The following is an 18,061-nucleotide window of genomic DNA, read 5'->3' as shown; positions in this document are numbered from 1 at the left end:
TCGATCTGATATGGTACTCAACTTGGCCACCAAGAGGTCAAAACTAAAATTGGTAAAAAGCGCAATATCTCGTTTATTAGTGACTTGTTTTTGATGATATTCTTATGGTTACCATAATGGTACTTACTCCAAGCAACGATACATCACAGGTCATACCGACTTTGGTTTGACCTATATACTATACATGTACAATGTTTCTTAACCTGGACGCAAGGGCCCAACGCGCCGCGTAGCGGCAAAAAAGCGAAGCTGGCGAAACATTTATAACGGGTCACCGTCACTTATTATTGGACTTATAGCGCATTTACGGGGTTGCAACTATTTTGCTTTATAGTGTCACCAGGAAAGAAAAGCATGCGACCTAACGCCGATCTATTTGTATAAAGTGATAATTGGAAGGTATATAGTAGGAAATATCAATAAAATAATCATTCCATGTTGTCTTTTGAGGGCATTTTTGATTGTAAAAAATATATGTGTACGTCACCGTAGTCTCTGCAATGATAATTTTATCAGAGCAGTCTCGCGCAAGTAGAAGTGCTTTACCTATTAGTTCTTCACTTATTAGTCTCAACGTCTGGCGCAAAGCCAGACGTTTTCCATTACGATTTCACTACGATGTTTGACAAGAAGGAGCAGTGCGCGAGATATGCTAATGAGCAGACTTCCCTCGCTTGAGTTTCTGAAGAAGGTTCCATATCGCGCTAAGCTCATCACTACTGATTATGACAGGCGTGCAACGGTAGGTATCTGCTCCCCAACTTCCACCCTAATACGGTACAATAAGTTACCATTTGATGGGAATGGGACAATGCCCTCACTGTGTATGGAGTCATAGGGATAAGAAGACATTATTCATTAGTGTTGGTACAAGTGATTTTGCCCAAAAAGCATGCGCATTCAAAAAACAAAATATGCAAGGTATCACGTACATGACCATGACGACGTGCAGAAAGTGCACTGGCCAGTGCATACCCTATGGCTATGTACTAGTAAACATGGTAAACATGAACAACATCATTATTCATCGGCAGTTCATTTTACTCCGAGCTTTTCCTGAAACATATAGCCATGATGATGATTAGGCCTACCATGTACCATGTCATGACCAATAACAGCACTAGATCATGTGGATGTCAACAAGTTCACATGAACCGTATAATCCCGCATGGCGCATGTGGGGCATGCGTCTAAACCAAAGCCCCAAAATCACTTGTTTTGGTCTATTTCAGTTTCACTTGTGTTTCCCCCGTCTCACAGTCCATAATACATTTACAGTTTACAATCCCCGATCATGGCCCAACAAAAGGTCATCGGTTGACTAAAGGAACATAACTGTTCAATGGATTTATAGTTGAATGCGATCAAACTACGTCTTTTCAATCGTGGATTGTAAATTTAACCCCATGGGCCTAGGGAAGGCCCTATAACAATACTTTCGACACAGTTATTATCTCCGCTGCCTCCACCATGTTACACACAGTGCTCACTGCTGATTCTAAAATGCGCCACCTAGTCAAAACAGGACATATGTTCTTCTAGGAATAGATCTCTTTCCAATATTCCGTCATTCCACTATCGTCATCACCTCATCATACTTTCATTGACATTACAGGCACACATCCACAGAGCACTCTTCAAATCATCTACACAGTGGTTATCCAACTAGGATTATAAAGGTAATTTCTTAGCCCCGCACAGTGGGTTTCAGTCTTGATAAAGGGGCACTATTGCTAGCAGCTAGGTAGGCAAGATAAAGTTAGACGAAGTAGCCGATAGGGGTCTCTCACCCCTCAAAGTCCGTCACAACTATTCAAGCTTGTACAAGGAATACATGCAGCGCTGACTCTAACAAGACCCAATGGGAATGTCGCACAGTCATCTGTCAAAAACAAGACCTATGTTGCAGTATGATCTCTTGCCAATATTTAATAATTGCACTATCGTCATCACCTCATCATACTTCATTGACATTACAGGCACACATTGACATTGACCACTGTTGCAGTCAACGACACAGTCGCTATCCAAGTAGCATTATAGAGGTAATTATCATTATCATACCTCATTAGCATGTGAACCAATCACGTCGCGTCCTTTGCGATCACGGCAAAGCCTCATGGAATAATGTCTTTCACCGTTGAATAATTTTTCATATTCCATGCCTACAAGTACAACTTCAATTTCTTCATATTCCATGGCTAGAAGTTCAATACTAATATAATATCCAAGATAAAGTTACAAGAAGTAGTCAATAGGGGTCTCTCACCTCTCACTGTATGTCCACACTATTCACGCTTGTACGAGGAATACATTCAATGCTGAATCTAACAACACCCAGTGCCCTTACTCTGTATATTAGTCACTGGAAGATGGCCCATTTCACTCCTTGCTTCTACTTCACCTATAGTCTCATTGCAAACGCCTCAGTTCTATGATATCACATTCACTTTCAGCTGTCATGCAACGCAACAACTGTGCTATCTGCCATCGCACATCAACGAAGAAGTGCAGCCGCCCACATTCCACCTCACGTCTGTCCGACCAGCTGCAATCCTCGAGGACGCCCCACTGTACCACGATTTCACTACGATGTTTGACAAGAAGGAGCAGTGCGCGAGATAGGCTAATGAGCAGACTTCCCTCGCTTGAGTTTCGGAAGAATGTTCCATATCGCGCTAAGCTGACCACTGCTGACCATGACAGGCGTGCATTGGACTGGTACAGGTTGGAACTAAACATTGAATATGCTGGTGGTGACGCTTTCTGATGAGAAGTTGGTCGTGACTGATGCAGTATCCTTGGACTTGTCCACAGCATCGTTCAATCATTGCTCTCTGAGCTGCCTTGATTCTGTACTTACCCAAATACTAAGACCAAATGCCTGTTGACTGTGCTTTAAGAGAGACTGGCGCCATGCCTAGAGATATGACTGACCCCTATTGGCAAATTTGTATGACTTTATCTTGCCTACCTAGCTGCTGCCTATAGTCTCCCTTTAACTGCGGAACACTTCAAAGTCGATAAAATGCCATGTTCCACCTTTTAATGTGTTCAGACCGCCATTTTCAAAATAATCAAGTCAGGACACTGCCTTCTAGTCTCATAATAAATTTTGCTTTCCTCAATAATAACATTTCTTCTTCTTCAATGCTTTCATCATTCCAAACTTCTCCTCCTCTGACTTTTACAGGGGTACAGTCATGGCAATCAAAACCCAAATACTGAGACCAAATGCCTGTTGACTGTGCTTTAAGAGAGACTGGCGCCATGCCTAGTCTCTCTTAAAGCACAGTCAACAGACACCAACCCCCTCAGACTCGGAAACCACAAACGCCCAACCCTTCCTGCTACCTTAATACTTCTGGATGAATTCCAAAGTAACAAATATCTATACGGTGAGCACAATGGCCCCTGGCCGTTTCATTTTTTAATGCAATGTCATTTTTGTGTATTTTCTTGCCCAGCCCGCAGGAGAGTTTGTATATATTTCGAATACACTATGTTGCGCCTCCATTTGGGAATGATTTTGTGAGCGTTTTCAGTGCTTGTTTTCGACCTTTTCAAAAAAAAATTATGTTTGAATTTGAGATCAGATATGGTTTGATAATAGTCCAAGTTATTACATCAAGCAAATGTAGAAAATTAATTTTTCTGCGAATTTTCGTCATCGGGAGTGACTTTATCATTTTCGATCGTCGATCTTGCTGTGGTAATCCGGATTTAGTCGGGACTTCAATTGCCCAAGACCTCGTTACAGGCATGCAAAAGCTGCATAGGCCCCAGAAATTCTGGTTGCAACAAGTAGGAACATTCATCGAATTCAAGATGAAGCCTTGGAGAACATTGATGTCTTTTACAACTTTGATTGTGATAACATAACCTTTGGATTAAGCAAAGTTGATAATGTATAAGTTGGCCTAACGAATTTAGAAGGATGATATTGCGAAACCGGCTTTCGTGGCCATTCAATTGCAATGGAGCGTGTATCACTGTACAATCTACGTCAACAATGTTATGCTATTCAGAATTTGATAATAAATTGTATGTTCCTCTTGCTGACTTTATTCGTTCCGGGAGATATCACGCGATGAAGTTCTCAGCTTGTGCCAGTGCGATTTTACTTTTTCTCTGTTGGGAAACTGTGCGTATAACGGCCAAAATCCAACTCGTAAAAAATGGCTATGAAAACGTCATTGTTGCCATCGGTGCCTCGGTGAGAGAAGACCCCAATATAATTCCGGGGATAAAGGTAGTTATATTTCATGTCACAAATTCTAACATCTTGTCGCTGATAGTTAGTTGATCGTGCGCATATAGTACACTATTTTCTTATGAGGAAATTGGGCCGCAAGTAACTTAAAGGGTAACTCGTGTCAAATGTCACCATATTATAATGTTTTAGCTGTTTTTGACAAATGACTACGTCACTTTCTCATAAATCGGTAAGGTTTTCGAATCAAAATGTACATTTTCTAGAAATTGATGGTTAAATCCCGCCCGGACGGCTCGCTTCGATGCCGTTTTCGTTGATGACGTCACAACATGAACATTTTCGCGGTCGCGGTGGTTTACATTCAGCGATTTTATAATAAATCTAATCAAAAATGGAAAATTTGAGCTTTACATTTGTGATCAACACTTAAAAAACGGACGTATTTCCGCAAAGTTGTAAATCACATCATAGTATCACTTTAAAAATCGTCCTACTCTGCGGGAAAGGTTTCTCTGACAGCGTTGTCATGTCTTTATCTTACATGTCTTCGTCGAGTTTAGTTTCGACTAATATACGTCTGTACATCCCGGTCCTGGCAATAAAATGACACGACCATGAGATTCCATTGATCATTTGGGGTTGGACTAAGAATGTTTTGCAAACGCACGTTTCCATTCAAATATAAAAACTTTTTTTAGTGGTAAGACAAGGATGTACAATAAGGCGAACTTTTGGAATAGTAACTAATTAACCCCTCTTTGTTTTATTTCTCGAAATTAATATATTTTCTTGATACAAAGAGTGGTTTATTCAGTGAATTTTACAAATAAAATATTGCTGTCAAAAACTGTTTTTCGAAATACATACTTAGTCATCTGTGCATAATTGCAAAAAAAATATTTTCAGATCATTGACACGTTGTTAGGCGAACTTGTTTTTTCCACATTTGTTAATAAGTGTTGTATTCATGATATTTCATGCTTTTTATCACAGCATTTGTTTTGTTTAAAAAAATATATATATCTTAAATATCAATATACATCAAAATACACTAGAATCCCAGATATAAGGTCTGGTAGGCATGGCCTGGCCTAAGTCATAGCTCCTCCCAGAAATGCCATTCAAATGATAATACTACACTAATTCACCATGGGTAGCCAAGTTGAATGCCTTGTCAAAATTTGGAAATGTCAATGACCAGTTTTACTTCATGAATGATTGACACGCTCTTCAGGCTACAGTATCCTATTGATTTGGCAATAGGTGGTGATCACTATACAATGCTTGATCAATAGCTACTCATCTTTCTTGGACCAATTATAGTACAGGCATACACCGTGGTGGCTGCCTCATTGTTAGGAGTTTGATTCCTCATTCGTTGATTTATTGCTTTGCGTTGACTTTAAAGCAACATGCTTTGGTAAAATTAATGCTTCCATTTCATTGGTAAAAAACGTTTAGTTAGGAAGGGCTTAAAACAACATCTACATGGAAGGAGACGTACAGATCAGTACAAATCGAAGACTCAATGATGGCGGAAGGTGGGTTACCTGCCCGCCGCCGAAGCTATACAGTTAAAGAAAAACGTCAACATCTAACTGACTTCGAAAATGTCCTGGCTGCTGGAACGGTACAGACTGCTCGTGAATATGCCGAACACTACCGGATACCATTTGATACATTCCGAAAGTGGGAACCGCAACGAGCAAAGTTTGAAGAAGCTGCAACAGACCACAAGAAAGCTCGCCGCAGACTACGGGATGATCATGATGGTTACTGGCCCGAAATTGAACACATGCTACACGGGTGGTTTCTTGTCGAAAGGGCCAAAGGACTAACAGTTTCATGTTTAGAGATACAGGAGAAAGCCACCCATCTCTTTAACGAATGGTGGGATGATCTGCCACAGGAAGAAAGGGACCGTCTCATCCAGACAAGACCAGAACACGTGCGCTTTCAAGCGTCGGTGGGATGGTGTGATCGCTTCAAGGAGAGGAAAAGGATTTCCTTTCGTAAGAAGAATAAAAACAGCACGCTTATCCCAGCCGATGCTCAAACTCGCATCACCGTTTTACGAGATGAATTAAACGCTCTTGTTGTTGTATATCACCTAAGGCCAGAGGAGCTATTCAATATGGACCAGACTTTTGTATTGTTTGATTGTCCTTGCCTCTACACCTGTAGCACGCGTGGTGAAATGAACATTGATGTACGTACTTCCAGAACAAACGTCAAATTAGGATGTACAGTCACGTTATGCATCTCGAGAGCGGTAGACAAGCTCAAGGCCCACATAACATTTCCTCGCAGAGGGTTTGTCGGACAGCGTGCAGAGCTAGAAGCAATGGACCTTCCAGATAATGTTGTTGTTACCTCATCTCAAACTGGATGGATGCGCCTTGAAACTGCTCTGCACTGGATGACAGAAATCTTTGAACCACACGTTGAAGAGAATAGACAGAATGAGAACTTTGTACTTCTTGTCGACAGATACCGGGTGCATCGGTCAGAGGACTTCGGTATGGCAGTAACAAACCTTGGGGGTATCCTGCAATTCGTCCCTGCAGGCTGCACGTCACTGGCTCAGCCTTTGGATATCGCCGTCATGTACTCCTTCAAGTCAAAGATTAGAAGGCATTGGAAAAGGTGGAAAAAGGAGAGGACGGGCATGGATGGCCAATGCGATCCTATCAGACTACGAGATGTAGTAGCGATCATCAGCAACGCTTGGACTGATGTTTCACCGGATCGACCACGCCGTGGATTTGCGGTCCTGTTGGATCGCGACGGGGCAGCAGAGGAAGCAGAGCCAGTGGACGCTGATCACCACGACGCTGATGAGAATAACAATGATGGTGATGCAGTGTTGTTTGTGGACATGCCAGCCCACAGTGACAGTGATGAGAATGGTAACGATGAGTAACTGATCATGTGAACGTTCCTATTGAAACCATGAGGATTACGCACTTCTGTTTGACTGCAGTAGCTTTAAGGATTTTAAGAGCGCCGCAACTAGTGTTTCAGTGGAGTCTTGAGGATTACTCACTTCTGTTTGACTGCAGTAGCTTAGGATTTTGAGAGCGCAACTATTGTTTTTGTTTAAGAAAGACAGGGCACAGTGGGGCGTTGTCAATTTGAACCATTTTCTATTCAACATGTTTATGTACATGACAGGGATAGCCATGGATGTTTTAAGATTTATGGAAGACGAGAATGTTAGTGGAGCATTGACGATTAACCGCTTTCTACTTGGTTAGGATGCCTCAAGGATTTTAAGAGTTGTTTCTTGAAAGTCAAGATGCTAGATATTGCTAAATGCTGACTGTATAACTTTAAGGTTTATGCACATAAATGTACAGTATAACTAGACGTTTCAGAGTGCATCTAAATGTACCTCGGCTAATTCATGCTGCTGAAGCCTATTGTTATTGAGTGCGATTTAACTCGAGAGTTGATTTATGCTGCATTAAGGCAGTCATGTAACAGTCAAAGGTGAAATGACATGTCTCTTACAAATTGTTTTAATGTACATGTATCTGGTCTGTTAGACTTAGAACCTTTATAGATGAACTTATACTTTTATTTAAAATCTTATTTCTAATTATTATAGGCCCCAGATTCCGTCTTGGGACTATATTGATATCACTGGAATTCTCGAAACTGTTATTTTCTTCCACCAATACACTTATTGCGGTAGTCCAGCAAAACGGCTAAATAAACCAGAAATCAATCACCCTTACACCACCAAACCCAATTCCATCTATGGACTATCGCAAAAGTATTAAAAAAATCCTGAGTATTTCGATACTTTTGAAGCATTTTTTGCTGAGATGTCGTCTGATCGTCTTCTCCCAACATGCCGAAGCTGCGATTCAATCTGACATGCGCTGTGACATGCGCAGAGGCGAGACGCTGATACATCAGCATAAGCTCCGCCCCGTCATAATGACGTCATTATTCTCAGGAGTTGGTCGAGCGATGGGACGATGGAGGTACATGTATGTCTCTGACAACATCAGAGAATTAAAATCCACTTGACTACCACGATTCATCAACATTGTGGTCACGGTTGTACTGTAATGCATTAGGCCTATTACGTCCAACGATCTAAGACAACTCATTACCGATCACAAAAGTGTTTACCAGTACGGGCAGCGCTATTCAAAGACAGCAGCTCCCCTTTGTATTCTGCAATTTGGACAATATGACAGCGCGTGAATGAAAAAAGCCTGATCAGATTTAGACTGGGCCAGTTGACATGTAGAATTCAAGACTGTGACCAGGTGATCGCAGCACTTCATTGCTGCTGCCTATTGGTCAATGGCGCGCTTTGTTCAGCCCCTTCATGTTGTCAACTTCCACCCTTCAGCAATAGCACTATTAAGAGTATTATTCGTGGGAGGAGCTATTATTGAGGCCTGGTCAAACCCACCAGACCTTATATCTGGGATTCTAGTGTATATCAAAATTGTGCGAATACCAAATAGATCAACTGGGGAAGTTTATATAAAATATTTTGAGAAGTAAGAAAGGTTGAATTGGAACAGCACAGTTGATCAGTCATAAAGTCTCCTCCTGGATATACGCACAACGAAGGTGGATCGGCATGTCTGCACCGGCAATCCTGAAATGCATATACGCTATTGGAAATATTTTTTTTCAAATCATACACATATCATGTTTTTTTCCGAACGGCTACAGGCTTTTAAATAGTATGTCGAAAGATTCTAAATGAGATCTGCTGAATATCTGATAGTTGGTTGCTCATTAAAGCTTTATGACTTGACATCGGAATAAATTCTACAATTGTAAATCCATTCAAAGGCCATTATTATCCAATCGAGTTATTCAAAGGCCACATTGACTGTCATGTGCTGATGTAGTTGTATTATGTGACCGAGTGGCCACAATTACATTCATTGCTTATTCACGAAGTCTCTGATCCATGATAGCTCCCAGCAGTGGTTGCAACAGCCATTCATAACGTATACATAATATATCAAATGACATTTGTGGACTATAGTGGTGAAAATGTGTTTGTCCCATGCCATGGCAAAAAAACATAAAACAGCTGAAAATACATATTTGTATCAAAAACAAGTTATTATAGGGCATTTTGTCTTTGACTCGCTGGCCATTTTTCCAACCTCAGATTCAAACAACATTATAAACTCCTAAAATGTTTCGATGAACGTGTGAAATTATTGTAGTCAGGCGTTTCAGCTAGTTACCCGATTATAAACAACACAGGCGAAAAACCAAACGGGCCATGTCCACAGTTACCGCCATGTTAACTGCAATTTTCCTTTGGTTTTGTTCATGTACATTGTTGCCGCTTGTCAAATGTTCATACGAGTTATTATTGGGTGGAGATTCTAGGACGTCATCGTGACAGCTGTATAATTGAAATCTACGGTAAGAAAAAAGTGCCAGCAAAAGGTATCAGTTTTATGCAAAATATATGAATCCTTGATGATGTCATTTTGTCGATCAGTCCGCCGCAAAACCCAACTTCAAATAATGGGGACCTCCTCACAGTTTATAACTCTCCGCAGAGCTCCAAACGACAAAAACACGGCTCTGATACCCATATATGCCTAACCAACTACATCTAAGCTACTTAGTGTCAGTTCATGCGCCAATTAGACATCATCCCATCCAGGACTTTGAGAATTGGTCCCAGAATAGACCTAAATTCGTGCCACCAAAAGCTAAGCTATGCCGACTTCCTCCTTGCATTGCAACTATACATTATTGTACTGCACACAATTTATTCTTTCACCACCATGGCTTTCTAGCCTAATTGATTGCTCGCCTGGCTAATAGGTTTGCATGACACTATTAATTTATTAGGCGCTGATTATAACAATTCACGCAATTCAATAACTGGAAGAGAGAATAAAAATTAGCCATATTGTCAGGTTTCACGAATTATAACTGTGTCATTACTGATTCAGAACAATTTGCTTTTATAATGCTTCGTCATCGTGAACAAGACATTTTGTAATTAAAAAAGTTGCGTCTTTCCTAATTGACCTGATAGTTGCATGAGCTAAATGTGGAACAAACCGCATGGCTCGTCGAGGTGCATTCAGATGAAGTGTCACTCAAATCAATCAAATGTTTGATGACACGTTCGTGCACTTTGGTTGATTGGTAAGTTGGGGTCATCACACGTGATCATGCAGAGCATGCTCCGCACAAAACAGTGAACTCTTCACTGTCTCCATTTCCACTTACACAGTAGACAGTTCACAGTTGGCCAGATGCTTTCGCCGTCTATTATCCGCTTCTTGAATTAACAATGAGTGGGCCCATACGTGAGACAAAAAGTTACCAGATTGTGACTCGTGGCTGTGAATGATAGGACCCCGACCCCTGATCACTGCCAAACTTTATATGTGAGACAAAAAAATTCCTGATTGTGACTTGCGGCTTGGAATGATGGGACCCCGACCCATGACCACTGCCAAACTTTATATGTGAGACGAAAAGTTACCAGATTGTGACTCGTGGCTGGGAATGATAGGACCCCGACCCCTGATCACTGCCAAACTTTATATGTGAGACAAAAAGTTACCTGATTGTGACTTACGGCTGGGAATGATGGGACCCCGACCCATGACCACTGCCAAACTTCATACGTGAGACAAAAAGTTACCAGATTGTGACTCGTGGCTGGAAATGATAGGACCCCGACCCCTGATCACTGCCAAACTTTATATGTGAGACAAAAAGTTACCTGATTGTGACTTACGGCTGGGAATGATGGGACCCCGACCCATGACCACTGCCAAACTTCATACGTGAGACAAAAAGTTACCAGATTGTGACTCGCAGCTGGGAATGATAGGACCCCGACCCATGATCACTGCCAAACTTCATACGTGAGACAAAAAGTTACCAGATTGTGACTCGTGGCTGGGAATGATAGGAGCCCGACCCCTGATCACTGCCAAACTTCATACGTGAGACAAAAGTTACCAGATTGTGACTCGCGGCTGTGAATGATAGGACCCCGACCCATGATCACTGCCAAACTTCATACGTGAGACAAAAAGTTACCAGATTGTGACTCGTGGCTGGGAATGATAGGACCCCGACCCATGATCATTGCCAAAATTCATACTTGAGACAAAAATTTACCAGACTGTGACTGGCAGCTGGGAATGAGAGGACCTAACCACCCCAACCCCTCATACTCCTGGCACATAGGGGAAAAAAGGTCTCTTATTGTGACATGTTGTTGGAAATGATACCGCCTGTAGCCGCCCATCCTCACTGCTAAAATGAAATAAAAGAGTGAAAATTTCAAATTCAAATTGATTTATTGATCTATCATCTATTCGGCTACAGTCAAAAACTATATATATAGTACAAATTAAAAACACGTGGTAATTCAACAATATTCCAGATTATCATACCTCATTAGTATGTGAGCCAATCACATCGCGTCATTCACGACCACGTGCCATGCGATAATTTTGACTATTCCACGGCATTATTCCACGGCTGACGTCATCGATGACGCGATATTGCAAATGGCGGCCATTAAGATTTCGACGAAATCGGCGATAAAAAACAGCATATTTACGGCGTTTTAAGCCAGGAAGTTGCACAGTGATACTGTCAGGGTCTTGAATTACACCCACAAAGTAGGTAGGTTGCATTGGGTGGGACTGTTACATCCACGAACAGAAAGTACAAGGCATTCAAGTTGGGCCTGGACTCGCTTCAAACAAACATCGTCTGCTAATGTAAACACACACTGTCTACAGTACATAATGTACACGTCTTGGCTCCATACATGATTTGCGTATCCGCCGATTAAAAATCACTTTGACCCTGGTTTGGGTCGCTGTGCAAAACCTGCTGGGCCGATTTCTTCAAGGTTTGGTTTAAAGCCTCGTGAAATAATTTTTGACCTGACAAACAATTTTGACTATTCTATGGCTTGACATGCAATATTTATATAATATTCAATGGTATTCTTCGTTGCGCAGAGAATGTGCGCAAAAGCAAACACACAGTAGAATGTTTACTGTTTAATGCGATATCGACAACAGTGAAATGCTCTACTGTGGTATAGTAGAGAGTACGTTGGATCATGATGCCCAGTATTGACAGACGTCAAAAGTTTTCCAGATTTGTACACCCAACCATTTGACTATTCAACGTGGTTATCGGTAAGCTATGAGGTTTTACGCGAACAGGAAGTTTTTAGCGATGACCCCGAAACGCCAACGCGAACGCCAATCCCAAAAAAAGACTAGCGCCACTGGTTGTGGTATGAATGGCACCTTCGGGTTTTATCAAATGTACTTTTGCCACTGACTGCTGGTACTTCTAAAAATGGTATACGATGTATAATACCCGGGTTTTCGATTTGACTCTCATCTAAAATGGCGACAATTGGCCGTCAGGATGCAAAATGGCCCGCTGCTTAACAGGCGGGTTTATTCCCTTTCGCCCCTTCCCACTTCGCCCCCAATCTATCCCCATTTTCAATTCTTATTTTACCCTTTATTCCCATTTCGCCCCTTTCCTATTTTGTCCCTGGCCCATTTTGCCCCTTCTCATTTTGTCCATGGCGCATACATGTATGTTTGGGGCTCTAGCACAAACACTTCTGGGCCGATTTATCTAGTTTTCACATAGGCCTACTACCATACTCCCCAAATAATGCGTATCAACCGATGACATCACCTGCACACATGCTTAATAGGCGGCGGAACTGGTGAAACCGTTTGAATTCGTAATGAGTGTGATCAGGTTAATTCGAATTGAACCTAGGCTGTTGTCTTACGTTGCCTAATTGAAAACAAGGGGCGAAATGGGAAGGAGTTTAATGGGAAAGGGTGAAATGGGAAGGGGCGAAGTGGGAAAGGGGCGAATTTGGTCCACTTGGGTTTACTGACTGACATCTGTAGGTCTCAACGAAAGGCCTTCCTTGGGACAATGTGTACTGACGATCTTAACTCCTTTCTACTGTGCATCATTGTCACCCATTGTGTGACTGAATTGTTGCCAAGTAACTGGCAGTGCTTTGTTGCCACGAATCTGCATTAGTGTCCCAAGCAACTGCATTTACCCTTACCTATTGTTACGTGCTAGAAGACGCTATATCATATGCTTTGTTGCCCATCATCGGCATCGTCCCCTAGCATCTGCTTCGCTTTTGAATGCTATCATCTAGCATTTGAATGTTTGCCTCTCACTGCGCTGTTATTCACTATAGTCACTATCTGCATTGTATTCCAGGCGCTTTTTACCAGTGGGTCTCGATACTTGTACCGAGCGACCCGCTACAGGGCCTACTTCCGGAACGTCACCATCATTGTTCCATCCAGCTGGTCGTCCGAGCCTGATGTGTATGAAATAGCTAGCAACGATAAGACATGCGACAACGCTGCACTCCGCGTTGACACACCAAACCCGGCCTTTGTTGACAAGCCATATACCCAATCATATAGTAGCAAGTGTGGAGATCAGCAGATATACATCCATCTCACGCCCTATTTCGTCACCAATGAAACATTTGCAAGCCAAACTTACGGCCCGCCTGGTGAGTGATCAATATCTGTACTATCAGATATCCATTACTGGTACTACGCATGCACATGTATCGTATAGCTGTCGGTATAGCCAAGAGGCTCGACGCCAAAGACTGAGCATGCTGAGATTAATTGTTGGCTCACCGTAGGGGAGTCTATACAATACTGCAGTGTCCGTCGTCCGTCGTCGTCGTCGTCCGTCGTCGTCCGTATCATGTTTCAAAAAACGTGGCAAGTTTCTTAACGCTAGGGCTATGAACTTGAAATTTAGTAGACATGACTCCCTATGTCATGTATGATCTGTCACTGAATTTCGGTCCGATCTGATTCTTGACTTGGCCAAATGGGACCAGAAGCAGAAACCTAAAAAGGGTGATATCTCCCATATGAGGGACTCGTTTTCGATAAAATGTTTATGGTAGGTTATCCTAGCAACGGTTCATCCTATATTATTCGGATTTTGATTTGACCTAATTGTCAAGGTCACATAGGACAAATGGCGTAAATTGGCCGTTTGAGTGTAACTAAGGCGCGTTTCTTAACCACAAAAGCTATGAACTTGAAATTTGGTACACATGACTCCCTGCGTGATGTAACCTCGGACACTGAATTTCGATCCGATCTGATTCTCGTCTTGGCCACCAGGAGGCCAAAACTAAAAAAGGTAAAAAGTGCAATATCTCGCTTAGTGACCAAGGTCTCACTAGCCAGTGGTGATCAGGTCAATATTGGTCCCCCCTAAAAAAAAAGTTCTTCAATCTCAGGCGATTACCATGGATACAGAGAAGGCTATCATATCGCTATTGCTGCATGTTCAAATGTCGGTGTCCTGGGTATTTTGTGAAGAGGTAGCTCTGACGATTATTTGAGGAAAATATCAGCTTCTTCTGTGCACGTCCGCAGTGACCAGGCCTCGCATGCTATTTATAGCTCAATCGGATGTTGACATGAACTGGTTCCTGTCAGAGTGCACATGTTCTCAAGGTGAGACTTCGCGGTCAAAATGCTCAAAGAAAAGCCGCAACGGCACCCTATTTTGGTATCAAAATTTAAAATTGTTATTATTTGGCTTTCTCAAGGTGATAAGTAGAAGTTTATAAAAATATTATTTCACCATCCATGTTAATTGTCAAGTTATAAGGCGGCAAGGTGAAATTTTCAAAATTTTCATCGATGTACAGGGTGTCTCATGTATTGTGCTGCCCCCATGTTCTCATGACTGAATTATTTGATAACAATGAAAGCTGGCCAGATGTATTCTAGAAGCGACAAGCTATTCAGAAATGTATAGGTTTATGTGTGAGAGTGATATACTGCAAGGTCGACAGCCACTTGAACAGGGGTATGCATGAAATGACGTCGCGCCATTTGTCGAGCCAGGTAGGCCCGGCCATTGCACTGGCTAGTGAGACCCAAGGAGGATACCGCGGTGACGTCACGGCTTTTCCAAGATGGCGCTGCATATTGTAAACAAACTCGATCCACGGCCAAGGGAAAATCGAGTCATCAAATAAAGTTAGATTTTTCGCATCAAATCAGAGTTATTAGTACTTTTCTGCTATGAAATAAGTCTTCAGACAATAAGTTATCATTTGAATAATGAAAAGTGCTGTTTTGATGGGGGAACATAGGGTTTTTAAAACCAAATAGCTGGGCACCGATCTTCCAAAATTAGCGATGGTTTCAAAACAATCTCCCAGATATGGGGCAATCTCTTCATTATCATAATGGGATTTGGACGCATGTTTACAGATTTTACAAGTTCGAGACCTGTAGGACCTAAAACCCGCATAGATCCCCATAGATCCCCTCTATTTGTCGAGTTAGCGCCCCTGTAAGATCATGCATTTTCGGACACTAGAACGAAATCTTCCTGCGGATATCGCGGTTTCGGTGATGATTTAAGGAGAAATTGACTGTTCTTAGAGTTGTATGGGACAGAAATTAGTTCATACTTCATGAATACATGAATATATTATGATATGGGCGGGCTTCTAAGTCAAAACAATAACAAACTCAACTGCATCTCTACCGTGTATCGCGTAGTGCATTGCCTAGTGTATTTCGTAGTGCATTTTAGCGGAGACATTATTTCCGCAATTTGGCCACGCCAAACGTCTTTTTTATTCGTGGAAGTTAATCTGCTCTGTACATTTTATTTTACACAGGAAGAATCCATACTAGGTATTGCAATATTTTATGTCTATTGGTGTTTTGTGTACAGGAGCGCACCAGACAGTGAGACGTGGAGATGTGTTCAGTGCTGGTGCTGTCAGTAGACTGAATCTGATTGGCCATAGCGATCAGTAATATGGGATGTGATCACGTAATATGACGTCACCGCGGTATCCTCCTTGCTTAGTGACTTGTTTTCGATGATATTTTTATGGTTGGTACTCCAAGCAACGATACATCACATGTCATGCCGACTTTGGGTTGACCTATATACTATACTTGTAGCATGTTTCTTAACCAGGATGAATTCACCCTTAATGGTGAGCACAATGGCCCTTGGCCGTTTCATTTTTTGTTCAAGTCTTCGTCATGGCACAAAATTTCAATAAAACGACTCTGCTCATGGCAAAACTATCATGAATAAGCAATTAAATCCACTGCGAAGAGCGGCTGTTCCGATTACTTACCAATCAAATAATTCAATAAAACATATCCTAAACATGTTTTACAAAGTTTATAACTTCCAAACCTTCTAGTTTAACATGTTATGGCTATATTACGCGGTCACACACACTGTCTGAGTGTTTATTTTTGTGAAATTTATCAAACCTTTAGCGGGGTAAGCATAATTAGTATAACGGCAATTACCTACAGCAGGTGACCGTATGTGACCGCCCAGCATCCCATACGGTTTAGAAAGCGTTAGTGGTCACGAGTCAGGTTATGTTGGGATTAATCCCAGGGGTAATTCGCGAGAAAAGAGAGGTGTTAGGTTTTTTTTGTGTATAGTCCTTCCAGAAAGTAAATGTCCACCGTTTAAAAAAAATATCACGGAGATGAAATAAGATACTTGAAAGCGGTTTTCAACAGAGAATGGTATATTCAGTCGGTCATATATCTGTTGTATATGGATGCACCTAATTCCATCTCTTCATTACGTAACAGACATTTCAAAAAAGGGCCAAAATCCCTTTTTTTATTTCATGTGCCTTTTCAAGAATTCACATAACCCCATGAACTGTGCTTTGTGACCATCATTTTGGCACTTGCTATTCCAAAGAATGTGTTCGATAGTGACAAATGCACATTTTTGCTTCAAATTTTTATGTTATGATTTTAATCTCATCCATTACCTTTGACAAAGACCCCCCAATCCTTCATGTGTGAGCTGAGTTGGCCAAGGGCCATGCGATTACAATAAATTTAACTCATATTAGATTTCCTATTATGAACATGATGGATTTCTAAGTAAACACTACCTACTTTTGTGTGGAAATCAAAAATTTAAATACCGTTTACTCATTGGCGTGTTACGTTTGTTTGGGAATGACTTGCAACAGACAGCCCTTGAACAACCCTCTGCTTATAAAAGTAATTGAACCATCAATTGTGTTGAATGGCCCCATTCATAAAGACCCTGACTGACTGCATTGCTGACCAAATGTCACCAGTTGTCTAAAACAACAATCACCTATTCGAGCTAAAACTAGTCTTCAAAATGAAGAATTTAGCAGGGATTTTCTAATTAAAGCGAAAAAAACCTTTTGTTGCATCAGAGTTCACCCATACATTGTGAAAAAGAACGAAAATAAAAAATAAAAAAGTTATTTTTGGACATTTCTAAAAGGGAGAGGATATGTACACAGCATGCTGTGTATGCAACAGAAAAATTATTGTTGTATACACAGCATGCTGTGTATGCAACAGACAGTAGATTTATGTTCACAGCGTTTTATATTAATATTCATTAGGCTCATTATAAAGCCCCGCCTCCGATTTGATGCTTCCTGCTGTGAATCTCAGCAACATTTTCTCTGGAATACACAACATGATGTGTATACAATGTACAGGCACGCGCATTTCGCTGGCTGGAAAAAAACTGTTTTGGTCATATGGCATACATGCCATTCGAAAATTGGGGCTTCTGCTTGTTTTCCACCATGCTTGTAGTGGTACATGACACGTGTACTTCAAGTGCTGTGGAATCATTTTTTAAGACTCTTCCTTTTTTGTCGATGGTTCTAGAGTGCCGTATTACAAAGGCAACGTTGTGTTGCTCCTGATACCGAAAGAGAGCTGTTTGGAAGGCGGGAAAGGATGACAATTTGGCCCCAAC

At 41.5% G+C, this 18,061-nt stretch overlaps 1 long non-coding RNA gene across 1 annotated transcript; it reads left to right on the top strand.

Annotated features, from left to right (window-relative positions):
- Positions 1 to 1,570: 1,570 nt before the first annotated feature.
- On the top strand, positions 1,571 to 3,079 carry LOC135503370 (uncharacterized). Its single transcript, XR_010449895.1, has 3 exons — positions 1,571 to 1,679; positions 1,980 to 2,045; positions 2,457 to 3,079. It is a non-coding gene; the product is annotated as an uncharacterized LOC135503370 (long non-coding RNA).
- The last annotated feature ends 14,982 nt before the right edge of the window (positions 3,080 to 18,061 follow it).

This window comes from Lineus longissimus, chromosome 19 (assembly GCF_910592395.1).
Source record: "Lineus longissimus chromosome 19, tnLinLong1.2, whole genome shotgun sequence".
NCBI classification, from domain to species: Eukaryota; Metazoa; Nemertea; class Pilidiophora; order Heteronemertea; family Lineidae; genus Lineus; species Lineus longissimus.
This window is presented reverse-complemented; position numbering and strand designations above follow the sequence as displayed.